Source organism: Bos indicus x Bos taurus, chromosome 1 (genome assembly GCF_003369695.1).
Source record: "Bos indicus x Bos taurus breed Angus x Brahman F1 hybrid chromosome 1, Bos_hybrid_MaternalHap_v2.0, whole genome shotgun sequence".
NCBI classification, from domain to species: domain Eukaryota; kingdom Metazoa; phylum Chordata; class Mammalia; order Artiodactyla; family Bovidae; genus Bos; species Bos indicus x Bos taurus.
Window position 1 is genome coordinate 31,792,125 of NC_040076.1, and position 15,855 is coordinate 31,807,979.

Here is a 15,855-nt window from a genome sequence, read left to right on the forward strand (position 1 = left end):
GCCATCATGAAAAATATCTACAAAAATTAAATGCTGGAGAGGGTGTGGAGAAAGGGAAACCCTTCTGCATTATTGGTAGGAATGTAAACTGGGGCAGCCACTGTGGAGAATAGTATGGAGGTTTCCTTAAAAGACTGAATAAATAAAAATAAATAAATAAAATAACAACAGCACAAATCTTATTTATAAACATGAAAAAAAAAAAAAAAGGAAGAAAGACCGAAAACAGAGCTACCATATGATCTAGCAATCTTGCTCCTGGGCATAAACCCAGGGAAAACCATAATTTGAAAAGATACATGCACCCCAATGTTCATAGCAGATAAGTAAAATGGCCAGGACACAGAAGCAACCTAAACGTCCATCAAGAGAGGATAAAGATGTGGTACATACATACATACATACAATGTAATATTACTCAGCCATAAAAAGATTGAAGTAATGTCATTTTTACTAAAATAGATGGACCTAGAGATTGTCATACTGAGTGAAAGTGAGAAGAAAGTGAAAGTTGCTCAGTCATGTCCAGCTCTTCGCAACCCCAAGGACTACACTGTGCATGGAATTCTCTATGTCAGAATGCTGGAGTGGGTAGCTGTTCCTTTCTCCAGGGGATTTTCCCAACCCACTTATAGTAAGTAGTAAAGGTTTATTTCATCAGGTTTGCTTCATACTATGAACATCTCCTATTCAAAAATTCTGCCTTTCAATATTATATTTCATATTATTTGGATTCTTCATTGTACATTATTTATATTAACAGGAGTAGGCAATGAAATGCAGTTGAAAAAACACTGAGTCAGAAATCAAAACATGAGACTCTAGTTCTGGTAATTGTAACTTTGGAAAATGCTTTGCTTCTTATTCTGTCATTATTACTTTATTATAATATGAAACACTTAGGGAAAATTACTACTAAGACCCTTTAGCAATTTCCATTATTGCTTTAGTCTACAATTATTTATTTACAAAATGATTTTTTATACAATTCCTTCTGATAAAGCAGTTATAAACTGTTGATTTAGAGTTGCTTAACTGCTATCAAAATGATTATGAAGACCCTTGCCTTCAAATGTTTTTAGCAGTCACTTATGATGGCATATTAATATAAATGCAAAGGGAAATATAATGGTTAATAAAAGATATTAACAAAAAGCCTTTCAATTTGCAAAAACCAACTTATAAACATATTAATGCTTTCAGTATATAAAAGCAAAATGTTATTTTTAAAATGCCCATTATTCCTTTAATGAGAAGACAAGCTTTTTCTAATAAAAGTTTAATGTCTTAAATGTTTTAGTATATTTCTAAAATGTCACAATTTTTATATCATTGAAATGAAATAAAATGCACATACATTTGAAGAAAATATATATACAATTTGGACATTTATAAATATATTATCTAAACAACATCTTTCTTTTAATACCTTACTATAGTAAAAAAATATGACTTTTAAGGTAATCCAGTCAAGTTTTTACTTGCCAGCTTGTGTATGAACTATACATGAGCTCATGATGAACTATATTTACTACAGCATGCTTGTATTACTCTCAGTGCCTCTGTGTTCTTTTCTATAAAAATGAGACAATAAACTCATTTCTGATTTTTTTTGTTTACTAGAAATTGCAAGGAAAGAATTATTTGGCCCATTCCCATTCTCACCTCTGTTATTTTGGTGAAAACCACAGCCATTTGTGTACTATACAGTACCTACTATCTCCAATTCTAATCTTTCTTTTCTTCTAATTAACTTTGTAGATTAGTACCAATTTATTGTCTCACAAAACAGGTTAGATTTGGTCATGTTTTGATGAAATATTAATGCCTCTCCACCATCAGAAAAAAAAAAAAAGAAAAGAAATTTTACCCTGTGAGTTTATATCCTCTACAATCTAAACTTATTTCACTGTTAGTTAACTTAGGTCACTATGAGATACAGTAAAAATGAACTGTTTATTGTACCAAAACTCTTCTTCAGTTTATGTTCACATCTTTTTTCTTATTCAAACAACTTCTGTTAGCTTTTCTGGCATATTCATAAAGACTTGTCTCAAAAAGTCCAATTTTGATATAAAGCCTCTCCATTTCAAATAACAAATGAGTAATCCATTACTCATGTATGGATGTGAGAGTTGTACCATAAAGAAGGCTGAACATGAAGAAATGATGCTTCTGAACTGTGGAGAGTCCCTTGGACTGCAAGGAGATCAAACCAGTCAATCCTAAAGGAAATCAACCCTGAATATTCATTAGAAGGACTTGATACTGAAACTCAGGCTTGAATACTTTGGCTACCTGATGTGAAAAGCTGACTCATTAGTAAAGATCCTGATGCTGGGAAAGATTGAAGGCAGGAGGAGAAGGGGATGACAGAGGATGAGATGGTTGGATGGCATCACTAACTCAATGGACATGAGTTTGAGCAAGCTCCAGGAGATGGTGAAGGACAGGGAAACCTGCCATGCTGCAGTCCATGGTTTCACAAAGAGTAGTACATGACTGAGTGACTGAACAACAACAATCCATTACTCTATAATATTTTCTGCACACAAATTGCAAAGTAGAACCTTCTCCAATTCTGATCATTTACTAAGAGAACTTAACACTTGTTCTAAATTAGAAGACAAGAGAAAAAGTTTAATTTCATATATTTTTTATGCTGCTCAGTTGTTCAGTCATGTCTGACTCTTTACAACCCCATGGACTATAGTCCACCAGGCTCCTCTACTAGGGGGATTATCCTACCAAGAATACTGGAGTGGATTGCCATTTCCTCTTCCAGGGGGTCTTCCTGACCCAGGGATTGAACCTGTGCTTCCTGCGGCTTCTTCACTGGCCACTGGATTCTTTACCACTGACCCACATGGTATATTGGTCTTAATCTGAATGGCATTTATTAATATCAAGAAAAAACAGTGGCTAGAAAATGCATACCATATATGTAACCAAAAAAAAAAAAAAAAGGCTTTCCCATGGTAGGACTTTTTATAGATGCTATGTTAGTTATCTAAATATGAATCATGTTGCAATATTTATAAACCCCTTTGAACAAATATTTATAGAATGTAATCTTATATGTCAAATAATTTCTATTATTAATAACCTTTCTAGTAGAAATCTCAAATACTTAGTTTACGTTCTTTTTCACTTCCTGAGAAAGTTTATAATAAAATTATCAAAAACCTCTAAACAAGACTGTAAAATATGCATAAATAAGATCTCTGGTTCTTTACTCTGTAAACAGTAACTGAGTACATTTTCCAAAGTCATTGTTGATTTGATATTCATTCAAATTCTTAGTTCTTGGGTACAAAGATAATTGTATATGATGTAAAGAATTGTCTGCTGAAGAATTGTCTGAAGATGATGTAAAGAATTGTCTGCTCCACTGCACCCCCTCCCCCAAGTTTCTGTGTCTTAATTTCATGACTCTGAGTTTTGGAAATAATAGTTCTAACACCCTAAAAAATGATTATAATTCTTAAGCAAGAATAAGTCACATTAAATTTAAACACTAAGAATTATAACCTTAATTGATAATGGCCTTTTTTTTTTTTTTTTGCCACAAAGCTTTGGTTTTTTATTCCCTCAATGTCTCCTGTCCACAAAATAATTTATCAGATAAAAATATAGAGATTTACATATCAAAATGGTGAACTAAATCCATGGTGAAATCTATATCTTCTATCATAAATACCTAAAAAAAAGTTAGGGGAAAATATATATGTAGATAACATTAGAAAACCAAGACAGAAAAACCCAATATATTAATAAAAGAAATAAGAGTAAAAGGGAACCTATAATAATGAGAAAAATGAATCTCTAAAGAATGGTGTAGAATTAAAATGGAACTAAAAATGTAGGTGTGTGAGAGATTGGAATCTGACCGCTAAGCAGAACCAAAGTCCAAAGCAATGTCAACTAAATGAATAAATATTTGGAAATCAGTTCAGTTCAGTTCAGTCGCTCAGTCATGTCCAACTCCTTGCGTCCCCATGAATCGCAGCACACCAGGCCTCCCTGTCCATCACGAACTCCCAGAGTTTACACAAACTCATGTCCATCGAGTTGGTGATGCCATCCAGCCATCTCATCCTCTGTCATTGCCTTCTGCTCCTGCCCCCAATCCCTCCCAGCATCAGAGTCTTTTCCAATGAGTCAACTCTTCGCTTGAGGTGGCCAAAGTACTGGAGTTTCAGCTTTAGCATCAGTCCTTCCAATGAACACCCAGGACTGATCTCCTTTAGAATGGACTGGTTGGACACATCTCCACAAAGGAATGAAAGCTCAAATGGCTTTATTATTCAACCCAAGTTTACAATCAGAGCTGCCTAAGTAATGGGGCTAAAAATTTGAGAAATACCACTCATGATAAAGGGGCTTGTGTTTCTTTTGCAAAAGATATGTGCCAGAAAACACAGCAACAATGGTTCAATGTGGTAGTGAGACTTTTTTTTTTTAATTTGTGGGAAGTCATCTCCATTGGTCTTTATATATTTCTTTTCTTTTCAATGTGATTTCTTCTTCTCTGACTCATTTTATATATATATATATATATATATATATATATATATATAAACAATTTCATGCTGAAAAGATCCTTCAGAGTGCAAAAGTCACAATATAAGAGAGAGAAAACAAAATATATGAAGATATTTGAAATAAAAGCGATCACTATATGTGGATGCAAGTCTTAGTCTTTCTAAAATAACTAGAACAAAAGAGACAAAGGTAGATATTGAGATATAAGTAAAAAGAGAGAGAGAAGGAGAAAAGATTCCATTATAACCCAGAATTTGAAGGCTAAATATTATCAGCACGGTAAGGTATGGAAAGGAGGGAAACCAAGGACTGCAAAAGTAAACAAGGTTTTCTCTTATTATAGGAGTTAATGGGATTCTGGACAGGCTACCTTAAAATATGGCATCTTGGCATATTAAGTATTTTAAACTGTAAGAGTTCGTATAAAATTATAAAAAGAAAAGATAATTAGTATACAGAAAAAAGCAATAAATTCATAAGGTAAATTTTTCTGCAATTCTCTCTTGATTATTGATAGATGAATAGATTAAATATTAGCAACAGTGTAGTTGAAATAAAAAACACAATGAACAAGTTTGCCCTTTATATATAAAGGGATTTTTTCATCCATAATTTAGATAGTATATTCTTATGTGTAGAGAAATAATATAAAGTTTTCATAAATTATGCCAAAAAGAAATATCAAAATATTTCTAAATCAGTGTCATAAATATCATGTCTGAGAATTATAAAGTCAGAAATTAAAAACAAGTTAAAAAACTCTACTTCTTTGAAATGAAGTTACACATATGCTCAAAGACTGATATTGATATATATTTCATGGTTTAGGATAAATCATAATGAAAAAATTTAAATGACAAACTGAATGATTATAAAAATACAAAGGGAAATATCAGGGAAGAAATAGAGGTTATAAAAAGAACTAATGAATATAAAGAACTGAATTTTATATATCTTATGTAAGATATTTTATATTTCATATAAAATACTATAATATTTTATATTTTAATATTTGGATTTTACTCACTTCCATCTTAGGCAAACATATATGAAAGAGCCACATTTTTGGCAAATGAAAACTTTTAATATTTTACTAATGAACATGCTATAACCTAAAAATTGTAATAAGCCTCACTGAACAGACTCAATTGTAGAGAAGCGATGACAGTATATTAAATCTTTGAACTTGAGGATAGATCAATAGCTTTTTCCCAAACTGAACATCTAAAAGATCACAGACAAACATCTAAGTCTACAGCTTTAAGTTCAGCAACCTCCAAAAAGGACAGAACCAAAGAATTCTACTCTAAGACACACTATAATTAATTTCTGAAAGCTAAAAATAAATAAAGCATTTAAAGGACTCACAGAGAAATGAAATATTACTTACAGGGAAAGAGCAATTTTAAAGAAAATGAATTTCTCATCTGAAACCATGGAGGCCAAAAACCAGCATGGCATTTTTCAGTGCTGAAAGAAAAAATTGCCAACCATGAATTCGGTATCTATTTAAATCGGAGAAGGCAATGGCACCCCACTCCAGTAATCTTGCCTGGAGAATCCTGTGGATGGAGGAGTCTGGTGGGCTGCAGTCCATGGGGTTGCTAAGAGTCAGACACGACGGAGCGACTTCACTTTCACTTTTCACTTTCATGCATTGGAGAAGGAAATGGCAACCCACTCCAGTGTTCTTGCCTGGAGAACTCTTCATTAATTAAAGCCAAATATAGACATTCTCAGATGAAAGAAAACTAAGGGAATTTGGTGTTACCAAAGTTATTCTTAAAGATTAGCTAAAGAAGTTTCTCTAAAAAGAAAGAAAATGAAAACAGAAGAGGACTGGTAATTCATAAAAGAGAACACTAGAGAAAGTAAAAAGTAGGGGAATGTGATAAATAATGTCACTTCTCATGAACATGTGCTGTAGTTAGTCGCTCAGTCCTGTCCTGGCCTAGGAGAGTCTCCAGGCAAGAATACTGGAGTGGGTTTCTATACCCTCCTCCAGGGAATCTTCCCAATCCAGAGATCCAATCCAGGTCTCCCACATTGTAGGCAGATTCTTTACCGTCTGAGCCACCAGTGGTGAAAACTATAATTGATGGTTGAAACAAATATAATAGTACCATATGAAGCTATGCTCAGTATATATAGGGAAAATATATTTAAAAATACATTTTTAAGTGTAAAATGGTATAAGATGATATAAATTTGTATCATATAGTCAGCAGTTCCAGCATATTTATTTAAAAATACATTTTTTCCCCACTACATTAAACTACTGCTTTCCATATATTAGCTTGTATACATGAAAATCTAATCAGGTTTCTCTATTCCTTGACTCTGAGTTACACTAAAATTATGGGATTTGAGTGTGCACTGATATGTGGCAGTCTTTCATTATTGCTGCTTTTGTAGTTATTTTCTATGGTATTTGCCCTTTGTTTGAAGTTTAAATTTTACTTTGATAGTGAAGTCACTCAATCATGTCCGACCCTTTGTGACCCAGTGGATTGTAGCCTGCCAGGCTCCTCTGTCCATAGGATTTTCCAGGCAAGAATACTGGAATGGATTGCCATTTCCTTCTCCAGGGGATCTTCACAACCCAGGGATTGAACCAGGGTCTGCCACATTGAGGCAGATTTTTTTACCATCTAAGCCATCAAGGAAATCCAAAATTTTACTTTCTTCTAGTTTAAAAAAAAAAAAAAAATTCAGGTTGTGATAGAATTGGCATTAAATGCTCATGTTAGTATAGGGGAAATCAAATATATATTATGTTACCTCTTTTCATCTAGAGCATTTTACATATTTCAGTTTATTCTTTAAATGATTTAAAGTAAATGTATCCTGGTCATCGAAAAAGGCAATGGCAACCCACTCCAGTACTCTTGCCTGGAAAATCCCATGGATGGAGGAGCCTGCTAGGCTGCAGTCCATGGGGTTGCTAAGAGTCGGGCAACTACTGAGCGACTTCACTTTCACTTTTACTTTTCACTTTCATGCATTGGAGGAGGAAATGGCAACCCACTCCAGTATTCTTACCTGGAGAATCCCAGGGACAGAGGAGTCTAGTGGGCTGCCGTCTATGGGGTCGCACAGAGTCGGACACGACAGAAGCGACTTAGCAGCAGCAGCAGCAGCATCCTGGTTATAGACTCTATAACCATATTTTGGTAATACAATATTTTGTCAAAATAGAAAATTGTATGAAGTGTGGTGTCACTTAATGAACTGAGTAATGTAGAAGAAATGGAAAATTTGTCCCATTATAAGAAATAAAGTGTGTCTGATATAATAGAAATGGTAGATGACACGAGTAGAATTGATGGCTCTGTTTCCAAATGTTTTAAATAATAAAATATCATTTTGGCAAGTTAAATGATTTAACATGAATTAATGCAATCTTTGCATATAAATCAAAGGTTTAATTAATTGGGATGGAGGACATTTTGTTTGACAGCTGTTTGTATAAAATGTGAGAATTGTAATTGACCCCCAGCACCTTAAAGAGTGTTAGATTTTCTGTGCTGAAGTATGCTGATGGTATATCAGAGCATATTAGTATAGAGTATCCCAATCAAGACAAGGAATGAGCCTATGAAGAGTTGATGCTATTTGAAAATTACTTCCAGTTATTAATCATATTACTTTCAGAAGGGGGTGAAAAGGTTATGGAAGTCTTAGTAAACAGGGTGTATAGTGTTCAGAAAATAGAGATGTTAATAGGAGAAAGGAAACTACATTGGAGAAGTAGAAGGAAATGAAAGCTGATTTTAAATATCTGAAAAACTATTACAAAAAGATAGCCACTTTTCCTGTAGATTTAGACTTTAAAGGGGATATTTAAGGTGAATTTTTTTTTTTTTTTTGTGTAGTAAAGTTTTATTAAAGTATAAAGGAGATAGAGAAAGCTTCTGACATAGGCATCAGAAGGGGGCAGAAAGAGTACCCGCTTGCTAGTGTTAACAATGAGGTTATATACTCTCTAGTGAATCCAAAGAATGTCTGGAGGTTGTAAAGACCTCATCAGACCTACTCCCGTAATTTACATTTTAAGATAACACTGTCCTCAGGCAGGATACATACTTGTAAAGACCAGGTCTACTTCCATAATTAACATTTTAAAATAACAGAAGGTTGAATCCAAAGACTGTCCTTAGGCAGGATACATTATTGGTATATAATCCTAAGGAATGTGGAGAAAGAAAAAAAGTTTGTCCTTTCTTCCTCCTTGAGAATTCCAGACCCCTCTCTCCTTGGGGACCCCTAGACTTCCTATCAACCTGCCTAGGAAATGACTCTCTCATTCCCCCCTTAAAGGCCATGTTTCTAGTCTTGGTGTAGGACTGAATTTGTTTTAAAAAGCTTGCATCAAATAAAATTTAAAGAGTTTCTTCATCATATTGAAAAACATTAAAAGTGATCAAATTAATAATTCTGAGTAACCATCAAAATTCCCTTTCCTATAATTTCTGTTTGTTTACAGCTACCAAATGTCATGGAGATTCCCAGTCTTTACTCTCCCAACATCTTGCTAGACAGTGCTAGCTGGTTTTTCCCCTTGTTTTATCTCTTCATTAAATAGATGGATTTATTTACTTTTCTCTTAGTTACTCTCCAAGAAAGAGGACAGCTCAAGTGCTGATCAAGCAAACAAGTATGTTTCTCCATGTTTGAGTTAGGAGTGGTTTTTAGGCAGGGATATGTTTGGTAATACTCATATATTAATATCACTGCTTATGGTACATGAAAGATACATGCAATGAAATTTCAGAAGAAGTAAAACAGCTTTTTCTTTTTTTTTTAATTTAATTTTATTTTTAAACTTTACAATATTGTATTAGTTTTGCCAAATATCGAAATGAATCCACCACAGGTATACCTGTGTTCCCCATCCTGAACCCTCCTCCCTCCTCCCTCCCCATACCCTCCCTCTGGGTCATCCCAGTGCACCAGCCCCAAGCATCCAGTATCGTGCATCGAACCTGGACTGGCGACTCGTTTCATACATGATATTATACATGTTTCAATGCCATTCTCCCAAATCTCCCCACCCTCTCCCTCTCCCACAGAGTCCATAAGACTGAAAACAGCTTTGTCTATACTCATTTTGGTTCTCTAGCTGGGGTCTTAATAAATTAGACTCACAAAAGATAGATTAACAAGAGAAAAAACAAACACTTTTATTAACATGTGCATCATACACACACATGGGAGCACTCAGAAATGAGTAATTATTCAAAGGGATGGTTAGAACTTGGGCTTACATAACATCTTAACAATACAATACATTTTTAAAGAAACAAAAAGAGAAAGAACTTTGAGCATCTAGTTGTCAGCAAATTGTTGAAAGGTAAATATAAAGCAAATATATTGGGCATACTTCATAAGCAAATACTAATGGAAGATAGGGCTAATTTTTTATGTAGATTCCTCTGGTGTGGTCTCTGAACTGATAAAAGTCCAGAGGTATTTCTGGTGATTAACTTCTGTCCTTCCAGTTTGAAGGGCTTCCCTGATAGCTCGGGCTAAAGAATCCCCCTGCGAGAGCCCAGTTGGATTCCTGGATCAGGAAGATCTGCTGGAGAAGGGATAGGCTACCCACTCCAGTATTCTAGGGTTTCCTTTGTGGCTCAGCTGGAAAAGAATTTGCCTTCATTGCAAGAGACCTGGGTTCGATCCTTGTATTGGGAAGATCCCCTGGAGAAAGGAAAGGCTACCCACTCCAGTATTCTGGCCTGGAGAATTCCTGGACTGTATAGGCCATGGGGTCACAAAGAATCTCACAGGACTGAGCAACTGTCACTTCTTTCAATCTTTCCTGTTTGAGGAGGGAAGGATAGGCACCATTACAAATGTATGTCTTACTTTTCGGCAACTGGTAAAGGCAGAGACTTTTTCTGTATCTATTTCTTCTCAATTGATTTTAGCTCAGAATAATCCAATACCACAGTAGCATATTATATGGGGGTGGAATATTCTACTATCCTTAAAAATATATAAGCTCTTTATGACATATTGTACTCTCTATCATATACAACTTTAGGAAAAAATCTAGAACATTTATTAGCAGCACTGTAGAAAAGGTATTTCTGAGCACAAAATAATAAATATTCTCTAAATGTTTTCCCTAACAAGAAATGGCATTACTGAAATATATATATATATATATATATATATATATATATATATGCACGCACACACACACACACACACACACACACACCCCTTAAAGATGGGGAATATTATTTCCTGAACACCTGAAAGCAGAGCTAGAAAAATAAATTCATTATGATTTATTTACTTTTTAAAAGGAAGTTAATAAAATCCATCCATATATTTCTATTTTTTGTTTATAAATGCCTAGGATTGGATTTTGCATTATTTTTATCCCAACACACCTTGTGTTTCTTCTAGTATTATACATTGCAAGATGAATATAAGATATAAACCATGGTGATATTTATTTTATAATTATCATAATCACAGCAAACAAGTTTTTCTTTACTTATGCCAGTCCAGGTTCGATGCACTATACTGGATGCTTGGGGCTAGTGCACTGGGACGACCCAGAGGGATGGTATGGGGAGGGAGGAGGGAGGAGGGTTCAGGATGGGGAACACATGTATACCTGTGGCAGATTCATTTTGATATCTGGCAAAACTAATACAATTATGTAAAGTTTAAAAATAAAATAAAATTTTAAAAAATTTAATTAATGACCTTAGTAAGGCTAGGTTTTGATACTAAATTTTTCTAATTTAATGGCTTAAAGCCATTTTGTGGAATGAAGGCATTCATCCTATAATTAAAACACTGATTTGTAGCAACCATAATGGAACAGTTAATTCAGATCAGCTCAGTTCAGTCTCTCAGTCGTGTCTGACTCTTTGTGACCCCATGAACTGCAACACTCCAGGCCTTCTTGTCCATCACCAACTCCTTGACTTCACCCAAACTCGTGTCCATTGAGTCGGTGATGCCATCCAACAATCTCATCTTCTGTTGTCCCCTTCTCCTCCTGCCCTCAATCTTTCCCAGCATCAGGGTCTTTTTAAATGAGTAGGCTGTTCGCATCAGGTGGCCAAAGTATTGGTGTTTCAGCTTCAACATCAGTCCTTCTAATGAACACCCAGGACTGATCTACTTTAGGATGGACTGGTTGGATCTGCTTGCAGTCCAAGGGACTCTCAAAAGTCTTCTCCAACACCACAGTTCAAAAGCATCAATTATTCTGTGCTCAGCTTTCTTCACAGTCCAACTTTCACATCCATACATGACTACTGGAAAAACCATAACTTGACTAGATGGCCCTTTGTTGGCAAAGTAATGTCTCTGCTTTTTAACATGTTGTCTAGATTGGTCATAACTTTCCTTCCAAAGAGTAAGCGTCTTTTAGTTTCATGGTTGCAATCACCATCTATGGTGATTTTGGAGCCCCCAAAAATAAAGCCAGCCACGTTTCCACTGTTTCCCCATCTATTTGCCTTAAAGTGATGGGTTCATTGCCAATCTAATTATTTCCTACATCTTGTCAACTAATCCTGATAGTGGTAACCTTGATTAAATTATGCTGTTTATATATATATATATATATATATATATATATAGTTAACAGTAACTGAAATATACAAGTGCCATGTTGGCATTTTAAAATTTAAACATTAGAGACTGTGTTATAATAATGAAGTAAGGAAAACATTGCTAGCAATATATTTTATCCTTGTGAAACAGTCAAGAGAATTTCAAATTTTAAAATGTTTTACCTTCATTGCAAAGACTTTTAACCTAAAAAAATAGAAAGAGTTATTATCAGTTGCATTTCATTATATTTCAGCCAATGAAGTCACAAACTTAGACATATTTAAATATCACACTTGAAATCACTTTAAATTAGATATTTTGTTATGTTCATGCAATAGATTATTTGTTTTTCTTTTAAAACTTGAAATTTTATTATTTTTTAAAATTTATACTGTACCTTGTTGCACAAAGTAATTTAAACTGCAAGGTCAATTCTTAACACAGAGTGTTGCAATATCAAATATATAAAACCAAACAAATTTTTAAAATTATGCTATAAATTCTATTCTTAGGTCTCTCTTTTTAGTTTAACTTACACTTCTACAAAATGTTCTGGGGGAAGGAAAAAATCAAATAGAAGCTGACATGAGGGAAATATCTCAATGTGTCATAAAAATAAAGCATATTTAGCATTAGTGAGAGAAGATACACCTATTTATAGATACCTACAATTATTTAACAGGGAAAATAGATGATCAGCATTGGCTTATGAACTTTTCCAAAGAGAAAGTATTTTCTTTAGTAACTAAGGTTTTTCTGTCAAATTACTATACCAGTGTAACTCAATCTGCTTTAAAAATTCATTTCCCATTTCTCCAATGTTTCTCTAATTTTAAGCAGGTGATTTTCCAATCTTATGGAATAGCAGATAATTTGAGGCATGGCTAACATGCACACATAAACATTTCATAAGAATTGAACATGTAAATAGAAGTGATTTCTTCACAGAGAACTTACAGTTTTAGAGAATAAGTACAGCTGGTGGTTGGGGAAGAGAGGAAATAAGAACAATCTAAATTCTAAAATATGCATCATCGATAAAGGACAGAAATGGTATGGACCTAACAGAAGCAGAAGATATTAAGAAGAGATGGCAAGAATACACAGAAGAACTGTACAAAAAAGATCTCATGACCCAGATAATCACAATAGTGTGATAACTGACCTAGAGCCAGACATCCTGGAATGTGAAGTCAAGTGGGCCTTGAAAGCATCACTATAAACAAAGCTTGGAGGTGATGCAATTCCAGTTGAGCTATTTCAAATCCTAAAAGATGATGCCATGAAAGTGCTGCACTCAATATGCCAGCAAATTTGGAAAACTCAGCAGTGACCACAGGACTGGAAAAGGTCAGTTTTCATTCCAATCCCAAAGAAAGGCAAAGCCAAAGAATGCTCAAACTACTGCATAATTGCACTCATCTCACACTCTAGTAAAGTAATGCTCAAAATTCTCCAAGCCAGGCTTCAGCAATATGTGAACTTCCTGATGTTCAAGCTGGTTTTAGAAAAGGCAGAGGAACCAGAGATCAAATTGCCAACATCCGCTGGATCATGGAAAATGCAATAGAGTTCCAGAAAAACATCTGTTTCTGCTTTATTGACTATGCCAAAGCCTTTGACTGTGTGGATCAGAATAAACTGTGGAAAATTCTTCAAGAGATGGGAATACCAGACCACCTGATCTGCCTTTTAAGAAATTTGTATGCAGATCAGGAAGCAACAGTTAGAACTGGACATGGAACAACAGACTGGTTCCAAATAGGAAAAGGACTACATCAAGGCTGTATATTGTCACCCTGTTTATTTAACTTATATGCAGAGTACATCATGAGAAACGCTGGGCTGGAAGAAGCTCAAGCTGGAATCAAGATTGCCGGGAGAAATCTCAATAACCTCAGATATGCAGATGACACCACCCTTATGGCAGAAAGTGAAGAGGAACTAAAAAGCCTCTCTTGGAAGTGAAAGTGGAGAGTGAAAAAGTTGGCTTAAAGCTCAACATTCAGAAAATGAAGATCATGGCATCTGGTCCCATCACTTCATGGGAAATAGATGAGGAAACAGTGGAAACAGTGTCTTTATTTTTCTGGGCTCCAAAATCACTGCAGGTGGTGATTGCAGCCATGAAATTAAAAGACGCTTACTCCTTGCAAGGAAAGTTATGACCACCCTACATAGCATATTCAAAAGCAGAGACGTTACTTTGCCAACAAAGGTCTGTCTAGTCAAGGGTATGGTTTTTCCTGTGGTCATGTATGGATGTGAGAGTTGGACTGTGAAGAAGGCTGAGCGCCGAAGAACTGATGCTTTTGAACTGTGGTGTTGGAGAAGACTCTTGAGAGTCTCTTGGACTGCAAGGAGATCCAACCAGTCCATTCTGAAGGAGATCAGCCCTGGGATTTCTTTGGAAGGAATGATTCTCAAGCTGAAACTCCAGTACTTTGGCCACCTCATGTGAAGAGTTGACTCATTGGAAAAGACTCTGATGCTGGGAGGGATTGGGGGCAGGAGGAGAAGGGGGCGACAGAGGATGAGATGGCTGGATGGCATCACTGGTGGACATGAGTCTGAGTGAACTCCAGGAGTTGGTGATGGACAGGGAGGTCTGGTGTGCTGCGATTCATGGGGTCACAAAGAGTCAGACATGACTGAGCTACTGATCTGATCTGTTCTGCCTTCTCTTATTCAATTCTCCATAAGGGCACTAAAATAGCCACAGGCAGGATTTAGCATCTGAGTCAAAGGTCAAAGAGATATGCAGTGAATATCTTTTCAAAGCTGTTGTTCAAATTAGTCTACCTCATGGCGAAGCAGAGTGCTTTAAATGGCATCATCCTGAAATCTATATTTTGGTACTATAGGCATAAGTTCAATATAACCAGAGAAGAAACCTGTTTAAGGTATTTGAGATAATACTTTATGTCTTATCAGTTCATTTCAGTTCAGTCACTCAGTCGTGTTCGACTCTTTTCGACCCCTTGGATCACAGCACACCAGGCCTCCCTGTCCATCACCAACTCCCAGAGTTCACTCAGACTCACTTCCATAGAATCAGTGATGCCATCCAGCCATCTCATCCTCTGTCGTCCCCTTCTTCTCCTGCCCCCAATCCCTCCCAGCATCAGAGTCTTTTCCAATGAGTCAACTCTTCGCATGAGGTGGCCAAAGTACTGGAGTTTCAGCTTTAGCATCATTCCTTCCAAAGAAATCCCAGAGCTGATCTCCTTCAGAATGGACTGGTTGGATCTCCTTGCACTCCAAGGGACTCTCAAGAGTCTTCTCCAACACCACAGTTCAAAAGCATCAATTCTTCGGCACTCAGCCTTCTTCACAGTCCAACTCTCACATCCATACATGACCACAGGAAAAACCATAGCCTTGACTAGATGAACCTTTGTTGGCAAAGTAATGTCTCTACTTTTGAATATGCTATCTAGGTTGGTCTTATAGAAGATGCTAAATTGTAGAATTAAAAAAAAAATGAATACCCATCCCTTCCACTTTTAATGATCTTTTCATTAAAGATTTTAAAATGTTTTCAAACCAAAGAGAGAAAAGTATCATGTGTGAAGTTATCAGGATTTCATAGATCTGTAGCATTGTTAATTTATCTTTTGTTTTACATTGCTCATCAGGCAGAGAATTTTAAAATGCAATTTTAGGAAAAAGAATTCATGTATACCAACATATACATTCATCTCAGGGGTTTTGTTTATGTGTGTG